This window comes from Pinus tabuliformis, chromosome 7 (assembly GCF_031772625.1).
Source record: "Pinus tabuliformis cultivar Carrire ecotype Pingquan chromosome 7, CPIR1, whole genome shotgun sequence".
Classification (NCBI taxonomy): domain Eukaryota; kingdom Viridiplantae; phylum Streptophyta; class Pinopsida; order Pinales; family Pinaceae; genus Pinus; species Pinus tabuliformis.
In genome coordinates, this window is record NC_142293.1 from 338,232,219 (window position 1) to 338,253,559 (window position 21,341).

Genomic DNA, 21,341 nt, shown 5'->3' on the forward strand with positions numbered 1-21,341 from the left:
GAGAGGGAAATTAGGTTTCGATAAAGATAAATTAACTACATAGTAACATTAGGGGAATTCATAAATGCAAAGCTGGTGAAGATGAATTATTGTTGAAACACTTTAAATTTTGCATGAATTAGATCAGTCAAGGTTAAGTTATAAATTGGATGTTGTAGCTTAAAGAGGGATTCAACACTAATGATATAGAACAAAATAATAGCATAGTGGATTCCCAACTCATACTCTTGGAATTTGAGACTTTTTTGTAGCACAATCTTGCTAGTTTTCATTTGTATGAATCATTGAGAATCTAAGACCTATATATTGAAATCCATAAATTAAAATTGGTTATACTATTCAATAAAGAGTTTGAATATGTCCCTTTCCTTATATTTATATTTGTTTACATTCTTGATTTTGTTCATATTCGTATATGGCATTTGCATCTCATGATTGTGTAAATGCTAGATTCATAATTGTTGCACCTTGAGAATGTCAATCTATTTCTATAGATTTTTTAGTTCCATAGCTTGTTCATGCACTAGGAGATCACATGTTAAACTTTTAAGGATGGGTAAATTATGTAAATATTAGCAAGTTACTGTTTGCAAATAATAGTGTCAAACTAGTAAAGTACCTCCCATTCTTGTTTCTATACTGGTGACTACGATAAAATGTAATCTTGGAATAGACCACAATACCCAAAATTTTACCATAAAAAATGATTTGTTTAACTCATATTAAGTTAATTAGCATTAAATTTAAGAATTATAAACTTTTATATATTTAAATAATATTTCTATATGAAATATATTTTTTTCTAAGTAAGACTAATTCTATTAAAAGATGCAAAAAATAGAGTTACAATGAGGCCCCAGCCTTAGCCGTTTTGAACATTGTTCATCAGGAGTATCTAAACTACCCCATATGTGGGGAAACCAGTTTGCCATAGCGAAAAAACCAAACATGTGACCTTGACCTAAAACAAAAGAGCTTCAGCAAAAGTTTTGACATAACACAAAATGACACAGGGGAAGTAATGATAGAACAACCTTTCGTTTAGACAAAAAACAGACACAAAAAGTGACTTGACCAAAGCAGTTAGCAGCTGAGACCTTAGTTGACGCGTGGGTGGCAGCGGATCCCATATGGCTTCATATGGGTTCATCCTAGTCTGGAGTCTCCTTAACTATGCGACATGCATAATCATACCAATCCTCATCGGCGTTTGCCACGCCACCTTCCGCCATGCCACCTTGTGGCTCCCTCGCAGGAAGAGTGCCACTCGTACTGCCAACCATAGGCATCAAAATAAATGCTCCAACTAAGCTGCCACTTGGTTGCCGACTGTCATCAGTGCGTCCACCTTCTGCATGCAGACCGCCACTTCGTATTCCCTTGCCTTCTTCCTCCGGGAGCATCCCAAAGTCACGACCTATTCCATGACTGTGCTCCTCCTGATGCTGCATTTCAGAGCGTCTCAATGGAGTGCCGTGCTGCTCACATTCTTCAGAGAAGACAACATTTATGTTGGCAGTGATGATAGGTCTATTAAGGTTTCTCTGGAACCTGAATTGCGTTGAGTGAGGGGCCGAATTGGGGGGCAAAGGAAAAGTAGCAGTATGGAGCCTGAAATCATTGTGCTCAGCAATTGAAGCCTGCACACGACCCCATTCATTGCGAGTGTGAGGATAATTCCTATGAGGCAAGCTAGGAGGGGGAGGATTTTCATGGGGAGGAGAAGGTGAGGTAGGTTTGGGGCTCTGCGCTGCCTGTGGGCGAGTGCTGCCATCGCGAATACCACCTCTGTGACTCCTCATTCGATGAAGGACCATGTTAATATGGTGGGAAGGGAAATCAGCAGGATAGAAGGCTGGGAAGGAGAGAAAAGGATGAACATAGGGCAAAGCCTGGAGTGGGAATAATGATGCCCATTTCCAAATTCAATACAACATAGAAGCCAACAGCAGCTTCCAGTAACTTCCCGCCTGCAGGGATTTTCAGCTTGGGGTGGGCAGATACTGAGGGAAGGAGGGAATACTAAGGGGTTGGGAGGCTCCATATCAAGGTAGATGATGTCCAGGTCTCGGCTTGAGCAACCATTAAATGCAGCTTGCAAGCGTGCCTGAGTTCGTTTCAGGTGAGCATAGGATGGTGCACTGGCCACCATCTGGCTCATCCAAACGCTGCTGATTAGTCAGTTCTCCATTAAATGCCTCGATGGTCACCCACATCTGGGTATTTTTATATGAAATATTAAAATGCTCACTTAATATTTTTTTATATCCTTCTTAACCACTAAAAATTTAAAAATAAGACAAGCCAATATATATTATTTATTATTATTATAGTTGAATCCATAATAATGCATGCTTTATACTTTATACGATGTATTAATTCTATATTTTTTGAGACAAGTGTAGAATCAACAATGCCAATCTAACCTCTTGTATTGGTTTTCAAGGTTATGTATCTTTTTCATCTCCTGCCCTATAGATCCTTATACAATCTTAGTGGCAACATCTCAGAATTTGACAAATCATTTTTAAATCCAACATTAGGGTTAGCACCTAGGCTTAGCCTAGCTATAAAAATATATATGTACATCTTTCTTATTGTCCTTTCATTATGGAAAATAACAAATTAAATCTATCTGATAATTATTGTAACTTTGTGTGTGTCTTTTATTTTCATCATCCTTAAAAATTATTTCACTAGTTTGTTGTGGTAATGTAACCAATATGCGTACACACACACATACACATTTTATTATGGATATTTCAATGGTTAAAAACATATTTATGTTATAATCATGACTAAAAATGAAAGAAAAATATATTGTAGAAACCAAATTTTGTTCCAAGTAAATATTTGGTAGTTTGTTTAATGAATTGTAGTTCATGTAACACATGTAATGGTGTCAATTTAGATATATATGTAGCCCAAGGGATTGAATATGGTTGTAATCCTGATTGTAAAATTATTTCTTAATCAATATAATACTAATATCTTTCCCATGGATGTTTCCTTGACACATTGTCGAGTTTTTACCATGTAACTTTTTTATTGTCCGGGTGTTTCATTTGTTATCAATTTCAATTTTTGTCTGCAGTTGTCATTTATTTTCTCTCTTAAATATCAACAATAACCCGTGGATATATATATATATATATATGCATGATTATGTGCATGTACAAGAAGATAATATGTATGATGTGAGAATATTGTTGTCGATATATTCACATAGAAGAAAAGAGTGCAGAGGTAACACCCTAGAGGATACATTTTTGTCCTTGATTAGGCTTTTGAATTGATAATTTTGACTTATTTGGTGAGACAAATTTGTGTTTCTAGAGAAGTCATTATACATGTTAAAGTCATATTTTGAGCATATCAAATTTTTTCTTAATTTGGTTGCGTGTGGATCCATCCAAATTTTTCTAGTAAGGTTGCAACCCCCATTTTATTAGTGAATGATGGTTCTAGTGAAGGTAGCTAAAAAAAATTCGTTTTCTTAGTAAATTCCATTTCTTAATAATAACCACATTTTGTCCAATTTTGGTGGAATCCATTTGAAGATACGAAGGTAATAGTATAGGTTGTTCGAAGGGGTCATCGAGCAGTCAAGAAGAGGGGTGGTTTTTTCCTATTGTAAGGTTTAATCTTGTACGTATTTTTTTTAGTGGAGATTTTGTGTGTGTGTGTGTGTGTATTAATTTCTAGAGTTTTTCAAAATGACATATTTGAAAAAAAATGACTATTAAGGAACTTGTGTGTAAAAATCTAATGGAAAGAATAACAAATGTCAAGTTAACGTTGGGGAAATTTAATGAAAAGATTAACTTCAAATTATGGAAGCTTAAGATGTGACATTTATTAGTGCAACAATGACTACATAATGCATTATATGGAAAGAGGAAAAAACCTACGAGTATGACTCAATAGGAATGGGAAGATCTAGATGTAAAATCTCTTAACACCATTCAGTTATGTCTTGTGGATCTTGTTCTATTTAATATTATTAGAGGAGGAATATGAGCAGGCTTATAGAGTTGAATAAAGAGCCTTTATATGATAATATCCTTGACAAACTAAATCATATTAAAGATATAGTTTACAAATGAAAGAAGTTACGAAAATTGTTGATCATTTAATAGAATTTAATAGTCTTCTATGGTATTTGATTAGTTTAAATGTGAGAGAATTTTTGTCTAAGGAAGTGTAGAGGAAATCTAGTATTGAAGTCACAACACTAGAAGCAATGTTGGCTAGAGCGTTGATCTAGAGAAAAGAGGAAGAATTCTAGAGGTACATTAAGATCAAATTCAAAATGAAATATGGGTAAACTCAAATGTTGGTAGTATAATATTTAATACATCTCAAGAAAAATTGTTGGAAGAGGGAGGAATGAAATGAACTCTCTAAAAAGGAAGAAATATGATTGAATCAAGTCCGGGTATGGTTGATGAGTATTTATTTATTTGTAATGTCTCACAATACTATGTAAAATGGTTGTAATCTTTTGGTGCTTCACATCACATGTGTCCACATAAAAATTGGTTTTTTCCTTATTAGGATGTTGATGGTGGTATTGATCTTATGGAAAAATAATGTTTCATGTAAGACTATTAGGGTTCAAAACAATAAAAGTAAAATGTTTGATTGAATTATAATAAATTTGACAAAGGTTATACATGTGCCCAAACTAAAGAAGAATTTAATTACTTTGGGATTTTTGGATTTTGGAGGTTAAAAAATGATAGGTAAATGTGGAGCTTTGAAGGTTTCCAAGGGTGCTTTGGTGGTTATTGTTGTTCCTATGAGATGATAATGGTCAATTAATCATGGCAGATCATCTAAGATATTTGTTTTAGGGGTTTTGGTTTTGGTTTTTTATGGAGGACCAATACATAGACAAATTGTAAGAATGATGTATTAACTCTTTTAGATAGTACTAATAGATAATCAAAGCGCTTCTTTTTAACCTCACACAGTGATTTGAATTTATAAAGTGTGTAGAAAGAATTGTAAGGAGATATGATTAATTATATTTCAGACAAAAAGATAAATAATCATAAGTGGAAAACCTTTGTCAAATGTCGAAAAGCTAAACAAACTATGTTTAAGATTACATAAGATGTTGGCAATTTTATGATTTAAAGGGAGTCTTTCAGACAAACAGTCCAATATCTCACTCTCTTTATGATAATAACTTCAAAAAGGAATTTTAAGAATAATTGTTACACATTTATTCTCACCTGATACCTTTGTAAAATTTAAACACATGAAGAATAAACAAAATGAATGAAACATGTGAAAAACTTACAAAAGAAAACAAAATTGTATGAAACCAAATTCAGAATCCTTTGCTTTATTATCAGTGATCTATAAAGAGCTTGTACATCAAAGCTTTTACAAAATTGCTTATGAAAGATACCACCCTTGATAACTCGTAGAAGAGAGTTATTTATACAAGTTGAGTGTCAAGAAAATATCTTAAACAACTTTACAAAAACAGCTTAAAACAAAATCAGGAAAAATGAATTGATACTCGATCTGTCACTATTTTGTTGTTGAACTATTGATGACTGTTCCTCAAAATTTTGAATGTTGTTGACCTGTTGATGACTATTCCTCAAAATGTTGAATGTTGTTGATCTGTCTTTCAGTCAAGTAAATCAGTTAACTTTTCCCACCGTTTATTATCTAGGATAGATAATCTAGTTACCCTTCTATAAACCTCATCCATTTCTGCATATTTAGTAAAAGTAGGTTTTACTAAACATATATGTTTTATTTCATTAAGGATGAAAAGGGTATCTCGGAGGGCATTCAGCACAAGCCTTGGTGTTACTGTAACCTTTATATTTGAAACTATAGCTACACTGGTCTTGACCTACGTAAGCTTGCAGACATAGTCTTCAATAGGAATTAATTTATCATTTATCACAAATAGGGAGGGAAAACCCTTGCTAGTCAAGGGTTCCATCCTACTGAAAAAAATTTGGACTATGACATTAACATTGTTGCACTTTTCCTCCAACTGAAGAATGAGATTTTTGTTTGTAATAACCTTTTTCACTTACAGTATGGCTGCTTTCCTTTCATCAATACTCAAGTCTTGAAGCTCATAGTTGTCTCTAGAATTCAGAAACTTGATTACATCAGTGGCTATCTATGGCTTGTCCTCAAGTTGATTTGAAATTGTTTCAATAGCTTCTTGAGCATTTTCCAACAAGTCTTTTTGATAAAAAAATTATTTTGATACAAGGCCAGATATCCTTGATTGATTCAATGATCTCTTCCCATATAATCTCCTTTACTAAACCCAGTGTATTTTTGAGGTAAGAGTCTTTGAATTCTTTCTAAAATACCTCAATTTGACCTCTTGCTCTCTATAACTCAGCTGCATGTGAGCTGTTTTCCATTGCTTTCATGTGTTGTAGTGTCTTAAGCTGATCCTGCAATATCTTGATTTCTTCTGTCTGAATAGATAGGTTCTGAACAGCTTCAGCAAGTTGTTCAGTTCCTTCTATTGCACTTGTGGTTGCTGCTGTTCCTGAGGCAGAAACTGTATTTATAGAGACTTTTGTAAGAGGAACTACATCCATTGGAATATTGGCCCGTTTCACAACTTCCTCTTTCTCTTTGACAAGTTTTTCCATTGGTTCCTCCATCTATTTTATTTGCATATTTTGTTCCATGATGAGCTTCATCATGTCAGATTTTTGAGTCTAAGTTTCTTCAATTTCTTTAGTCATTGGGTCCGCTGAAGTTGAAAATCTGAGTTGCTTCCTTAATGCTGAAATCTCAGTATTTTTCTTCTTGACAATTTCTTCTGCAGCCTTTATAATAGAGGCATCATATCCCATTTTCAGCACGATATCTTCCAAAGCTTTGAGCATGGTGTCTTTTGCCAATGAGAAAACCTTCTCAAGCTTGAGTTGTGACTGCGTATTAGCCAAGGCAACATTCATCTTTGGCAGATTCATGGTAGTGTTAGTTAAAGTGGAAGCAATCATTTGGCCAGTCTGTTTGCGCATCTCAATTTTGTCAATTGGATGTACTTATTTAACATTCAATTCAAAAGAGGTTTTCTTATGGTAATGTGCAGTAGTTTTGGGCTGTGGAATATGAGCTTGTAGGAAATCCATTTGCATCTTACGATTTTCAGAGTCAAATACTGAAAGAAGTCTGGCTTGAGAACTAGAAGAATGTTTCCAAAATTGAGTATAACTATTTAACTGTAATTCCTCATTCTTCTTCTTAATTTCATTGAAAACATGAAAAATATCATCTTCTTTATCCTTCTGACTGCCTTCACTGATCTAAATCACCTGTTGTTCATGAGATGTGGTGGAATGAGTGGGTGACTTAGTAGACTGTCCACCAGACTGTGTGAAAAGAGATGTCTCTCCAAGTCCATCAAATGTTGTTTTCAAAGACTCATTAGTTGCACTGACGTTCAAGGGGATCTTAGGTCTCTTCTTTCTGTGCACAATTCTAAAGCCTTTACTTGATGCTTCTTCTATAGGGGATGATTGTTATTCCCTTCCTCGTTTGGTTGTCTATTCTTGTGCAAGTGGAGTCTGTTAATTTGAAGTAGAGACTGTCTGTTCTTCAGCTTCTTGAAGGGTGGTTTCCTTCCATTCTAACAAATTTTTGTATTGTTCAATATCAGGCCTGGTTGTGTGATGATATGGAGTAAATTTATTTTCTACTCTGAGTTTTGAAATATTTCCCATTGGGTCATAAGACCAAGTAAGGCCGAGGCCAAACTTCATCTCTTTCAATAACCTGACTGTTTCTTCTCCTAGTGCTCTAGTGTTACAGATGAATGGACCAACCTGATATTTTAGCTTAAACTGTGACTTCTTCTTTGCAGCCACAAAATGCACTTCATCTGCCTTGAGCCTCAGACTAATGTATTCTAATGCAAAAATTATCATATGGAGGTACTTAGGCATCTTGTAAGGTGGAAGCTCATAGCCAAAGACTCTGATCTTTATATAATTTTGGTAAAGATACTAATCTCTTGTTGTGGATTGATCAACTAGCTGCAAGACTTTTACAATTTCATCACTAATCCTTGGTTATGGAGTACTGCTTAGAAGATTTATGGTTGGATGAACAAACAATTCAATGAATTGTTTATATGAAAATTTTTCTTTGTCCTTCATTCCCATAGAAGTCCAAAAGATAAATGATTGTTGGTTCCCTTCTTCATCTAGCTTCTGCAAGGTGAAAGGAAACTTGTCTCCCTGAAAATAGATAAAAATATATACAGGTACTGAAGCATACTTGAATACTTCTTCAGTATTGAACTGGAAAAATTGTTCATGAATGGCCTCAGCTAGAAATTGACTAAAGTTAGAAAGCACAGTGGGCTTGGAACCAACAAAAAACATAGACAAGAAACCAATGATGGATTCATCTACATATTGATCAGAATAGTAACAAAGGAGATAAGAGAGAATAGTGGTAATTTGCTTAGTTCTGTCTGGAAATATAGATGAATCATAGGGAGGGTTTCTTTTAGGAAGATGGATATCTACAGCTAGGAAAAGTTCTAGGGTTTTAGCTCTTTTAGTGCAATCCAACTTCTGGTAGGCTTCTATTAGGCTTTCATGAGAAAAAGGATGGGTTGGTGCAATAGTTGGGGCTTGAAACAACTGGTCAATGGACTGGGCATTGATGAAGCACAAGATTTCTCCTGTAGGTGAGATAATGGCTCTTTGACTGGGGTCATAAGCTGCATGGATTTTTTCTGAAAAATTCAAGTGCTCTGTGGATCTGAGGGAAGATGTAATGAGGAAGATGGGAGTCCCAAAGTCAAATTTCATCTATTTGATCAACGAATTGGTCCTCCATCTAGCAATAGATCTCAAACAAGTCAAATTCAGACAAGGACTCATGGATTCTACAGTGTCTTTCAACCAAGGGAAGATGATGGAAATCAAATTGAGGAGGAATGAGAGGATTTTAGGTTTCTGCAACTTCCTTTCCCTTAGGATGCATTCTATTGATTGAACAACAAACTGAAAGTGACAGAAATGGGAAGGATTTGGTTTAAACACAGTGATAACACAAAACAATGTAATTGAAATCAAATTGAGTGAACCTGGATGCTAGTTTTCTTGTGAACGGGACAAAAAATTGGCTTGAGTAGTGAGCTTGTCATTCTCACTACAAGCTGCAAGTATCCAGTGATCAATTGAGTTATGGGAATGCACTGTGTAACGGTTTTTATGAAAGAATAGGGTTTATAAGGCATAAAATGGAGCATGTTTGTTAATCAATGGCTAAATTTGTATTAATTCTCCAACGGGACTCAGAAACAGTTTGATGGAATATTCATTTGCAGGTGTGGTGAATTAAATGGATAATGGGTAGATAGGCGAAAGATTGGTCCATGTAGGATGATGGGACAGAGGAAGTGACGGGAGGTTGCCGTAGATGATGACATGGGAGTGACGGTGATGGAGGAGGTCAAAAACCGCGTTTGGGAGTGAGTTTGGGTGGTAAGAGGTTTGGGATTTTAAGCCTCAAATAACTAGGAGTGGGGGTTGGCGATTTCCGAGGGTGGTTTCTAAAACTACCGACTTTGGACCTCCCCCCCGCTGATAACTTTTGGATGGGAAGGGAGGGTCGAGGAGCAATATTGACTGTCAACTTGGAGGGAGATGCGAGGGATGAAACAAAAATTAAAGGGGTTTAATGAAGTGAGGTGGAAGATTATTGTGGGGCTGAAATAAATATAATGGATGTGACAGGTGTGGGGTCTGAAATAAATCAATAGATAAAGCTGGAAAATAACATTGGGATTTAGAAAATCAGGGTTAATTAAAACCATTGGTTACATGCACATATATCCAATGTTTTAAGCTTAGGATAAAAATCCTATCATACTCCAATTTTATTTCATTTCTCTACCTACCCTTAAATATCCTAACATTTTTCAATCTTAGTCACCCGAGTGCATTTAGACTAGAAACTCAACAATTTCCTTTTAATGATTAATCTACTTCCATCCCTTATTGCTTCCATTGACTTAGATTAAACTATTGAGCCAATTTTATTTGCTACCTATTAACAAACAATTTAAATCTAATCCAATCATGATTAAACTATATGATTAAATTGTATTAACTAGTGTGTCATTTAAACAATTTGCACACAATTTTTATTTGCAAAAAATAAAATTGACTTAGAGTAGTGGCATTTGGATGTGCAACACTTTCAGAATTTATTATTTTTTCTTTTATTTCTAATCTAACATTTTATTTTTTTCCTTTCTTTTTTAGAGAATTTATTCTAACATTTTATTGGATATGGACCTATTCATAAAAATATTCCTAACATTTTTTTCTTTATTCTTTTTGTCCATATCCTAACTTAACATTTTTTTAAAATATATTTTCATTTTTTGCTAACTTACCAAAATAAAAATAAAATGCTACAACATCGACTCCAAATGGGGACTACTTTCTCCTGTAGAATGCAGAGAACTTGTAGATCCATGTGCCTTCTCCTCGGGCTATGGAGTCTTAGCTGTGAAAAAATCACACTGACAGTTGAAAAAGTAAAATAAATTGAACTTTTTACAATGGTAGTATTGAAATCTACTTCAACTTCTCAGTACTGAATGTAATGCTTGAGAAATATTCCATTAATAAGATATGTGGAATGTTGACCCTCTAAATTTTGTAACACAAAAGTGTTGTTTCCTTTGACTTCAGCAATAGCTATAGATCCAAACCATAGGTTTTCAAACTTTCCATGTTTTCCTTTGTCTTGTCTTCTAGAATCCCATCTTAGAACTAGATCACCCTCCTTGAAGTCCCTTTCTCTTTCTCTTCTGTCAAATAGGCTCTTCATCTTATTCTGATACTTTTTCAATTTGTATTGAACTTCATCTCTGTTCTCATTTAGTTCAATGATTTGAATTATCCTTCTTGAGAAATCATCAGGTTCATCAGTTAAAACCTACAGAAACTTTAAAACAGGGAAGGTCAAGTTGGTAGGGAAAATTGCATCTTTCCCATCAACTAACTGAAAGGGAGATTTTCTAGTAGATATCTTTGGAGCAACCATGTTTGTCGAGACTACATAAATTAGATGAGTGTCTCATATCTTTTTATGATCTGCTAAAGTTTTTTTGATTACCTTTACTAGACTTTTATTGGATGATTCTGCAATACCATTACCTTGAGGATAGTATGGAGTTGAATGATGTAGTATAATCTGATACTTTTGGAAAAATTCAATCATTTTAACACTGGAAAATGTTGTGGCATTGTCAGTAACAATCTGGGTTTGGAAACAAAACCTAGATAAGATGTTTTCTTTAATGAATTTGATTATTACTGAATCACTAGAATTGCTTACAACCATTTATTAAAGTAATCTATTGCAGTGAGGATCCATCTACGTTGATTACTTGAAGTAGGATGAATCTCTCCAATAAAATATAATACCCATTGGAGAAAAGGTGTTCAAACTATTGTTGGGATCAGTGGGAGAGCTACTAGTTTTTGCTTACCAGCAAACATCTGACAAGGGACACAACTTCTGATCTTTGCTCCTACTTGCAAGAAAAATGTTGGCCAATAAAATCCTACCCTTAATATTTTATATGTTGTTTCTCTCCAAGCATAATTTCCTCCACAAAATCTTGTATGAAACTAATCAATGATCCCTTCAGTCTCTAATTCTATTAAACATAATAACAAGATATTGAGAGGGTCCTTCCAACATAGATTTTCATTTATGATACAATACTTGATTGATTTCAATTTGAGAGCTTTCCATTTACTTTTGGAGAATGATGCGGGACACTCAAAATGAATCAAGAAATTTACAATATCTTGATACCAATTTGATAAAAGATATTTCTCGTCAATATGTATAGAAATGGTCTGATATGAAGGTAAAGGTTCTTGTGGATTCTCCCCTTCTGCATAGACAGAAGGTTCTTGTGGATTCTTCTCATTTGGATTTTGGGAAGGTTCTTGCGGAATCTACCCTGGTATTTCCAGAGTAGAGTTGATGCCTAACACTTTACTGTTTGATTCAAAAAGAATCTTAGCTAATCCTTGACCCTTTACTAGCTTTGTGGTTTTGATAGTTAGATAAAACTCCAAAATTTGAGTGATCCATCTACCTCCCCTCCCATCAGTATATGGTTGAGTGAGAACAGTTTTAACAACAATGTTGGGGACATAGGCTATAATGGTTGAATGTAAAACATACATCCTAAAAGATTTCAAAGATTGGACTAGGGTATAAGCCCGATTTTCAATTATATCATATTTGATCTCAGCATACATCATGACTTTGCTAAAAAGGGCTATAGGTTAGTCATGGGAATGTTCATGTGTTTGTAATAAAACAACAACAAAGGTTGTTTCAGAGGCAAAGGAAAAGATACTGAATGGTTTGGTATAATCAGGGCTGGCCAAGGTTTGAGCTTCAGAAATGATTTCTTGATTTGATCAAATGCATGTCTGGAATAGAGAGTCCATTTAACTTCATCACCCTTTTTAAGCATATCAGTTATATCTTTGACAATTTCAGCATAATTGGGTAAGAACCTTCTTAAAAAGATGATTTTTGTAGAATTTCCCACTATAGATCACCTGATAATGCAATATACTAAAGCAAAATACTTGATCTACTTCTACAAACAAACTTGCAGAAGCTTAATCAATTTGAGCTAGATCAATCAGAACACATATAATAGAGAAGAAGAAATCATACACATGAAATACGGAAGAATACTCTGGGAAAAGCCTCAGCTAAAAACCCTGTTATATGTATTATCATACAAGTGGAAATATCTCAGGATTACACAAAGCCTTAGCTCACAAGATATCCAGCTCTCAATACAATCCCTCACTGCTCCTCATAGACATAATAGACAACACATATGCCTTCCTTTAGTCCTCCAAGCATCCTATTTCCTTGCGTAGTTTCTCCTGGGTCCTCAAGCTGCCACCTGTGTGTAATTACCTCACCCACTGCTCACTAACCTTTTAAATAACTGTGCAATCCTTAAGGATATAATTCCTTCTGCATGGATGAGTTTCCTTTATAGGAAAATTCCTCCAATTGATAGTACATTGTCCCTTCCTTTAATCTCAACTGGGTCTCTGTATGAACTGACATGCATGGGTTATTTATGAGAGAATATTCAATTATCTAGAGAACACTAGTTGCATGCATGCATGCATTAACTGACTGACTCACAATTAGTTCCTCAGACTGTTTGGAACTAATTTAACTGGACTTAACTCAGTTAACTGAGCTAACTAATTACTACTCAAATACAACTCATCCTTATCTCTTTAATTGAGGGATAACTTCTTCAATCAAAGGGATAACTATTGCATGTCTTCACATAGACTTCATGTTTGATTTTCTCCAACTAATTAACTCAAGATGAATTAATTAATTATTTTTCAAACAGCTAGTGAGACTAAATTCGAATTTTAATTCAGGGACTAATTAAAATTGGAATATATCCCAAAATTCTATTTATAGCAATGCTATTTTTAGCATTTCTATTGTTTTCTACTTCCAACAGAGTTGGAATATATCATGAAATGTTATTTATAGCAATGTTATTTTTAGCATTTCTTGTTGCTATTTTCAACAATTTTACCAAGAATAGCTTGAACTTCTTTTTATTTCTTGGTAATGATAATGTCTGGATGGTTGATCCTCATTTTGGATCAATAACTACTCCATCTTTTGAAATTATATGGCCAAGCAATTTACCTTCAGTGATAGCAAATAGAGACTTGTTTGGATTCAATGATATTCCAAATTTCCTGCATCTTTCAAAAACCTTCATCAAGTGCTTTAAATGTTTTTAGAAGAATTAGAATAAACTGTAAGGTCATCAAAATAAAGAACAAGAAATTTGTTTACCTAGCCCAAAAAATCTATATCCATAGCTCTCTAGAATGTAGCTCCTACATTTGTCAAACGAAAAGGCATCCTTTCATACATGAAAGTACCCCAATGTGTTTTAAAGGCAGTCTTTTCCCTATACTCTTTGTCAACCATAATTTGATTATAACCAGAGAAACCATCTAACATAGAAAGTATGTTAGCTCCATAAACTTGTTGAAGTAATTGATCCATATTAGGTAATGGATAGTTATCCTTTAGTTATGATGTATTCAAGTTTCTAAAATCAACACAGAGCCTGATTTCACCATTCTTTTTCCTGACAGGCACTAGGTTGGAAATCCAATTATAATATCTTAGTGGAAGAATAATTTTTTCATCTAACATTTTCTTAAGTTCTTTCTAAATAGTTGGTAGAAGAACTGGATTAATTCTTCTATGTTTTTGTTGGTAGGGTTTGGCTTCAATCTTTAATGGGATCTTATGTTCAATGAGGGATGTGTCATAAGTTTTAAGATCATCATAAGAGCAAGAAAAAACATCTTTGTACTTTATAAGTAACTTAAGATATTCATCTTTAATTTCTGGAGCTAAAGACATAGAGATTTTTATGTTCTACACTTGTTCTTGGGTTCTAATATTTCTTTCTTCAATGTCATCTACAGGAGAAATGGATTGAGGATTTCAAGGGACATCATTATAATCAAATAATTTCTCTAAAGGAATTAACCCTTTAGGAATGAATTTGTTTGATAATTGTATGATGTCATGATCTTCAACTTTAGGATTTAACTCTGAATCATCAACAACTTGAGGATTGAGCATATCAAGATTGTCTTCATCAATTTGTAGAAGAGAAAATTCACCTACAAGTTGAAGGAAAGACTTATTTTGTTCATCATACTCAAAGAACTGTCAGTGCTTTTGGTTATCTGGTATAGATGGCCTGTATTTAGCTTGTATTTGGGTATAACACTTGGGTTTGATCAGGAATCTTAAATGAGATTGTAGAGACAGCTAAAGAGTCTACATGTATGTTTTCATTTCTAGGGACATAAGTTATGTTGAAGGCATCTAATAAATTTTCAATAGAATCCCAAACCTCATTCCGATAAGATCTAAGCCTAGGATGCTTTGTTTGGCAAATATTTCTAACTTTTTTTACAATGAGTTCTCAGTCAGTGAAAACACTCAGGTTGTGTACCTTTAAACTTTTGGCTAACTGTAGTCCTAGAAGGAAAGCCTCATATTCTGCTACATTATTGGTAACTTCAAAATCAAGTTTACATGATTGTGTAATGTTTTCTTTTTCTGATGAGATTAGTACTACCCCAGCCCCTATTCCATCCTTCATAAAAGAACCATCAAATAATAGCTTCCATACATTAGTTTGATTCGATATAGGGTTTTTAATTACTTCAATTTTTACTTAAGATTCATGTATTTGGTTTGAAGAGAGTTGAAAACAGCCAAAATCTTGATCAATAGCATAGATTGGGTGGTTCTTTGGTTGATCTGTTTTGCATACAGTGTGCACAAATCTAACTTCTCTATACAACCTAAGTTATTCTCCCCCATAACTTGGAATAGTGGCATAAGACATGTCCATTTGAAGAGTTCCCCCCTAATTTGGCACAACAAGGCCTTGAAAGGAGCATTCCAAATTTGGGAGGGATATCAGTGACAACTATATCTAATACTATGCTCTTCACTGGGATTTGGGCAAGAGTGACTACTAAATCCTTAATCAGTCCTAGACAACGGATCCCTTTTGGAATCAAAGGTTTACAAATCATGATAGGATCTAGTTATGTCAAGATTTAAATGATCCATGATAGTTTTTTGCATGAGATTATGTGATGCTCAATAATCGAGCATACAATTGTATAACATGGAATCATTTGTCTTTAGTGTCACATAGAATGGGGGTACTATTTCATCTATCATATATGAGCTACGGCCAAAAACAATTGCTGGTTTTTCATCTTGAAGGCTAATAACATCACTTTCAACATCAACCGATGTGTTTTGTATCCATTTGGAGACTTGATTTTTATATCTAGGATTTTTGGAAAGTTCTGAAAGTGGTATGGGGATTTTAACTCTTTCTAACTCCTTTTCAACATTAAATGCAGTTAAGACAGTTTTTTCAAATTGAGTTGTATCAGATGACTAATTTAATGGTTGAATAGTAGTTGTTTGCGTTTCTACAGCTTTTTTACGAGGTTCAATTGTTGGAGGTTCTTTAGGAGGTCTTCCAGGGCCAGGTCTAGGTCTAAGATCACATATTTTGTTCAGCTCTGCAATTAGGAATTCGGAGAAGGCATGGTACTTGGAAACTTGTGAGGATTCTTGATTTTATTGAACTTTCTCATGTTGTGAAAGAGGAATAATACTTGTCTGACCAGAAGAAGTAATGTCTTCAATGATAGTCATTGTATTGTCATCAGGTTGTTGATCATCTATCAGTAAAGGAATTGGATCCTATTGATCATTACTGGGTCTTTGAAGAATTTGCAATTGTGGATTTCTTTTGTATTGACCTTGATTTTGATTTTGAGGTCAAGTGACTGTTTTTTGAATTGTTCTAGGTTGAGTCTCAATCTTGGAAATTTTAATGGATAGAATTCTAAGAAGTGAAGTGATCTCATCTATTTTAGAATCTTTAGTTTTATTCTTTGAAGAAGCTGAGGCCTCTTGACTAGATTTAAGTTTTCTTTGGGCCTTTTCCTCTTTAGCTTTTAAAGTGGCTGAGGCAGCCCTATTTTTTTCCACCTCTATAGCATTAGTTTGCATGTCTTCAAGAGTTCTTGAATTTATTTCTCTTAACATTACAACAAAATCATCTTCAAAGGCTTTTGAAAACCTAGATTTTGTTGTTGCTACAGGGGGTTTGCAATCAGGGGGCATCTTATGATAAAGTTTGTTGAACCTTTTGATAAAATCAGAGACAGGTTCACCAAAGTTTCTTTTAAGTTCTTCAAACTCAGTCAAAAAGTAAAGAGCATATTTCTTCACACCCCATTGGTTTTTAAATATGTTTGTTAGCTCCTCCCAATTTCTAATGGAATTTGTAGGTAACTGCCTAAACCAGGTTCTCACATTTCCCTCAAGAGATTGGAAAAACAACCTCATGTAAACATTTTCTTGTTCTATGTTCATGTTATCTGTGAAGTCTAGAAATGCTTGAAGATGGTCCTCAGTTGAGGAACCAATTTCTCCATTATACCTAGGAAGGTGCTTTAAATATCCAGGAGGGAATGCATCAAGGTTTTGAGGTAAGACTAAAGCTGCATATCTAGCCTATACAATGGGTTGGAATGCCATAGTAGAAGGTGGTGTTGAGGTGTTTGTGTGGATAAATAAGAATAAGAAGAAGAAGATGGTAATAGAGAGGGTGTGTAACTATGTGGAGGTGAAGGAGGAGGAGATAAAGAAGGAGGAGAGGTCATGAATGACTTTCAGGGGGTCTTAATAACTAACTTCTAGACCTGAGAATTAATACCCTCTTTTGTTTCAAAGAGTGGATTTGAATATATAGAAAATGTCCCTTTAGGTTGTTTAGAAGTAGGAGATTTAGGTTGTTCAGAAGTGGAAGGGAATGAATAAGTAGTGGGGGATATAAACTCTATAGTTTTGTATTCAAGTAAATGAACACCCAAGTCAGACTCAGATTTAGGTGATCCTACTAGTAGTGGGGGTTCCTGACATGATTCAAGTGAATGAATAAGGAAAGATGATTTGAAATCAACTCCCCTATCTAAAATTTCAGCAACCCTAGGTGACAAATGAGTCGAATCTGGATTTGATGGAATGTTACTATAGGGATCAAATTGTAATATATCTTCAGACTAGAAGACTGAAGTAGAAGAAGATGGTTGATGTCTTCTTCTAGAAATAGCCTTTCTCACAAGTTGTTCTAGATCTGACAGAGGACTAATTGTGTCAGATTCAGAATGGGATCTAATGTGCTTAAAAGGTGCCAATTTGGCATAGTGGAGTCGCCAGGTGAAGGATTTTGACCTATCTAGACCTTTAGTCACCTTAAAGGAATAGTAGTTATATCGTTGCCCTAGGAAAACTAATCAAACTTGAATCCTCGATAATGGCGCCATATTGATGTTGTTCCTCTGAGATGATAATGGTCAATTAATCATGCCAGAGCATCTAAGATATTTGTTTTAGGGGTTTTGGTTTTGGTTTTGGTTTTTTATGGAGGACCAACACATAGACAAACTATAAGAATGATGTATTAAATATTTTATGTAGTACTAATAGATAATCAAAGGGATGCTTTTTAACTTCACATAGTGGTTTGAATTTATGAAGTGTGTAGAAAGAATTGTAAGGAGATATGATTTAGATTTCAAACAGAAAGATAAACCTTTGTCCAATGTTCAAAAGTTAAACAGACTATGTTTAAGATTACATAAGATGATGACAATTTTATGATTTAGAGGGAGCCTTTCAGACAGACAGTCCAATATCTCAATCTCTTTATGATAATAACTTTAGAAAGGAATTTTAAGAATAATTGTTACACATTTATTCTCACTTGATACCTTTGTAAAATTTAAACACATAAAGAATAAACAAAATGAACGAAACACATGAAAAACTTACAGAAGAAAATGAAATTGTATGAAACCAAATTCAGAATCCTTTGTTTTATTATTAGTGATCTACAAATAGCTTGTACATCAATGCTTTTACAAAATTTCTTATGAAAGGTACCACCCTTGATAACTCGTAGAAGAGAGTTACTTATACAAGTTAAGTGTTAAGAAAATATCTTAAACAACTTTACAAAAATCGCTTAATACAAAATCATGAAAAATGAACCGCTAGTTGATCTATAACTATTTTGTTGTTGATTTGTTGATGATTTTTCCCCAAAATTATGAATGTTGATGACCTGTTGATGATTGTTCCTCAAAATGATAAATGTTGTTGATCTGTCTTTCAGTCAAGTAAATCAGTTAACCTTTCCCAGCATTTATTATCTGGGATAGATAGCTTAGTTACCCTTCTATAAACCTCATCCATTTTTGTATATTCAGTAAAAATAGGTTTTACTAAAAATATGCATTTTATTTCATTAAGAATGAAAAGGTATCTCGGAGGGCATTCAGCACAAGCCTTGGTGTTATTGTACCCTTTATATTTGAAACTGTAGTTGCACTAGGCTTGACCTCTGTAAGATTGTAGACATAGTCTTCAAGTGGCATTAATTTATCATTTATCACAAATAGGGAGGGCAAACCCTTGCTGGTCAAGGGTTCCAGCTTGCTGAAAAAACATTGGACTATGACATTAACACTACTGCACTTTTCCTCCAACTGAAGAATGAGATTTTTCTTTGTAATAACCTTTTTCACTTCCAGTATGGATGTTGTCTTGTCATCAATACCCAAGTCTTGAAGCTCAGAGCTATCTTTAGAATTCAGAAACTTGATTATATCAGTGGCTATCACTGGCTTCTTCTCAAGTTGATTTGAAATTGTTTCAATAGCTTCTTGAGATTTTTCCAACAAGCCTTTTTGATAAAACATTATTCTGATATAAGGCTAGATTTCTGTCGAGCAGTAAAAAGGTTGTTTTTACCTCTATTTACCCTACATTAATTGCCAATCCAGGAATGATTTGTTATTTCAAAGAGTGTACTCAGTTTGAGGCAGTCATTCATCGGAGTAATTCTAGTAGTATAGTGCTCTCAATACAAGAGTAAACGGATGCTTGGAACGAAACATATTTGCAAAAAGAAACCTTTGATTCAAATCATGCATTCAGAAAATTCATCAGTCAAGGGTACAGTAATAATAAATCTTCCCTTTGTAAATTGATACAATCAAAAAGGCACTCAAAGGAAGGATCGTCAAATTGGGAACTAGACAACGTATGTCGATGTTCACTATAGTCTCAGACCTTCTGCACACCAAAGCAATGATAATCTTCAATTGACAGGAAACAGAACAACAACTATCTCTATTTAACCGGATTGAACAACAAACCCTTAATCTGCAGTGATAATTATAATCTACAGAAATTAAGTAACAGCTTTTGAATTGAACAACAAACAGAAATGGAATAGCAGACTATTAGAAATAAAGTATGGAACAGCAACTCGGATCTGAATGTATAGAAACTCAAGTTAAACACGCAACACACTTAACATCAAAGAAAACAATAATCTAAGCTTCGATACAATACGCATGAATCACAGTTATAAAGTAACAGTAATTATAATGGAACAACAATTGTAACGAAATAGCAATTTCGAATGAACAACAGTCAAAATTTAAGAATAAATCATACGGTAGTACCGATTTAGGAACATACAATGCAGTTGAACTATAATTGAATGGCAATCTGTAAGGAACAACAGAGTTATATCAATTATCAAAAGGAACAACAATGCAATACAATGTTAGAACGATAACATAGCATTCCTGTTATAGATAACAATAGTATTTAACCAAGTATATCTAACAGAGCTGATATGTAAAACAGTAAAGCACATCAAACTACTAAACAGAGTAAATGAAAGAAATCAAACCACACATGAATCAGAAATATGATACAGGAGTGAGTGATCCACCAGGGCCGGGCCCTTAGACTCCAGGGACACACTGCTTGAAATTACTCCAGAATCAAAGATAGAACAGCAACCATATTTATATTAAAACATCAAAACAGAGTTACAGTGGATCGATCTTCAACGAGAATCGATGATCAAAGTTTCAAATACAAATAAACGTTACATAAAATAACAACGGGTCCCCCTCGGGCTAGCAATGCTGCCCCTTCTTATAACAACGGAACGACGATACCAACAATACAGAGAATTTATAAGATAGTGATCCCTCAGGATCGAAGGATCCCGAGGGATTCACCAAGTTGTTAATTTGCAGTTATCCTTCTGTTCTGTTGTGCCAATTGGAGATTTTGTTAGGCCCCTATACTACTAGTGTAACCCCTTATTGTTATTAGTATAACCCACTTATTATATTGATGTACCCATGTAGTGCTCATATTGTTACTATTGTGCCCCATAGAAGCCCACTATTGTTATTATTGTGCCCTTACATTATTATTGTTATGTCGGCTCTGATTATGTTATAACCCCTTAGACTCCTATATATAGAAAGTAGGTCTTTTCATTTGTATCATCCAAGAATTGTTCATTTATGTAATGTAAAGGAGGTTTCCCCCTCGAAGAGGCTGAATTCTAAGGCGTTGATCTATCTTTTCTATCTTTTCTTGAGCTGGTTTCATAACATTTGGTATCATAGCTTTGGACTCTAGGGTTTTGCTGCTCCAAACAGGTCATCGTGGTATTTTCGCTATAACTTTTTTTCTGTGACGTTTCAGATGTCGCAAAAAAAACCTATTTGAGAAGAAATCGTGCTAAACCTTGGGTCTAGATTTCAGAGCTTTTCGCACGA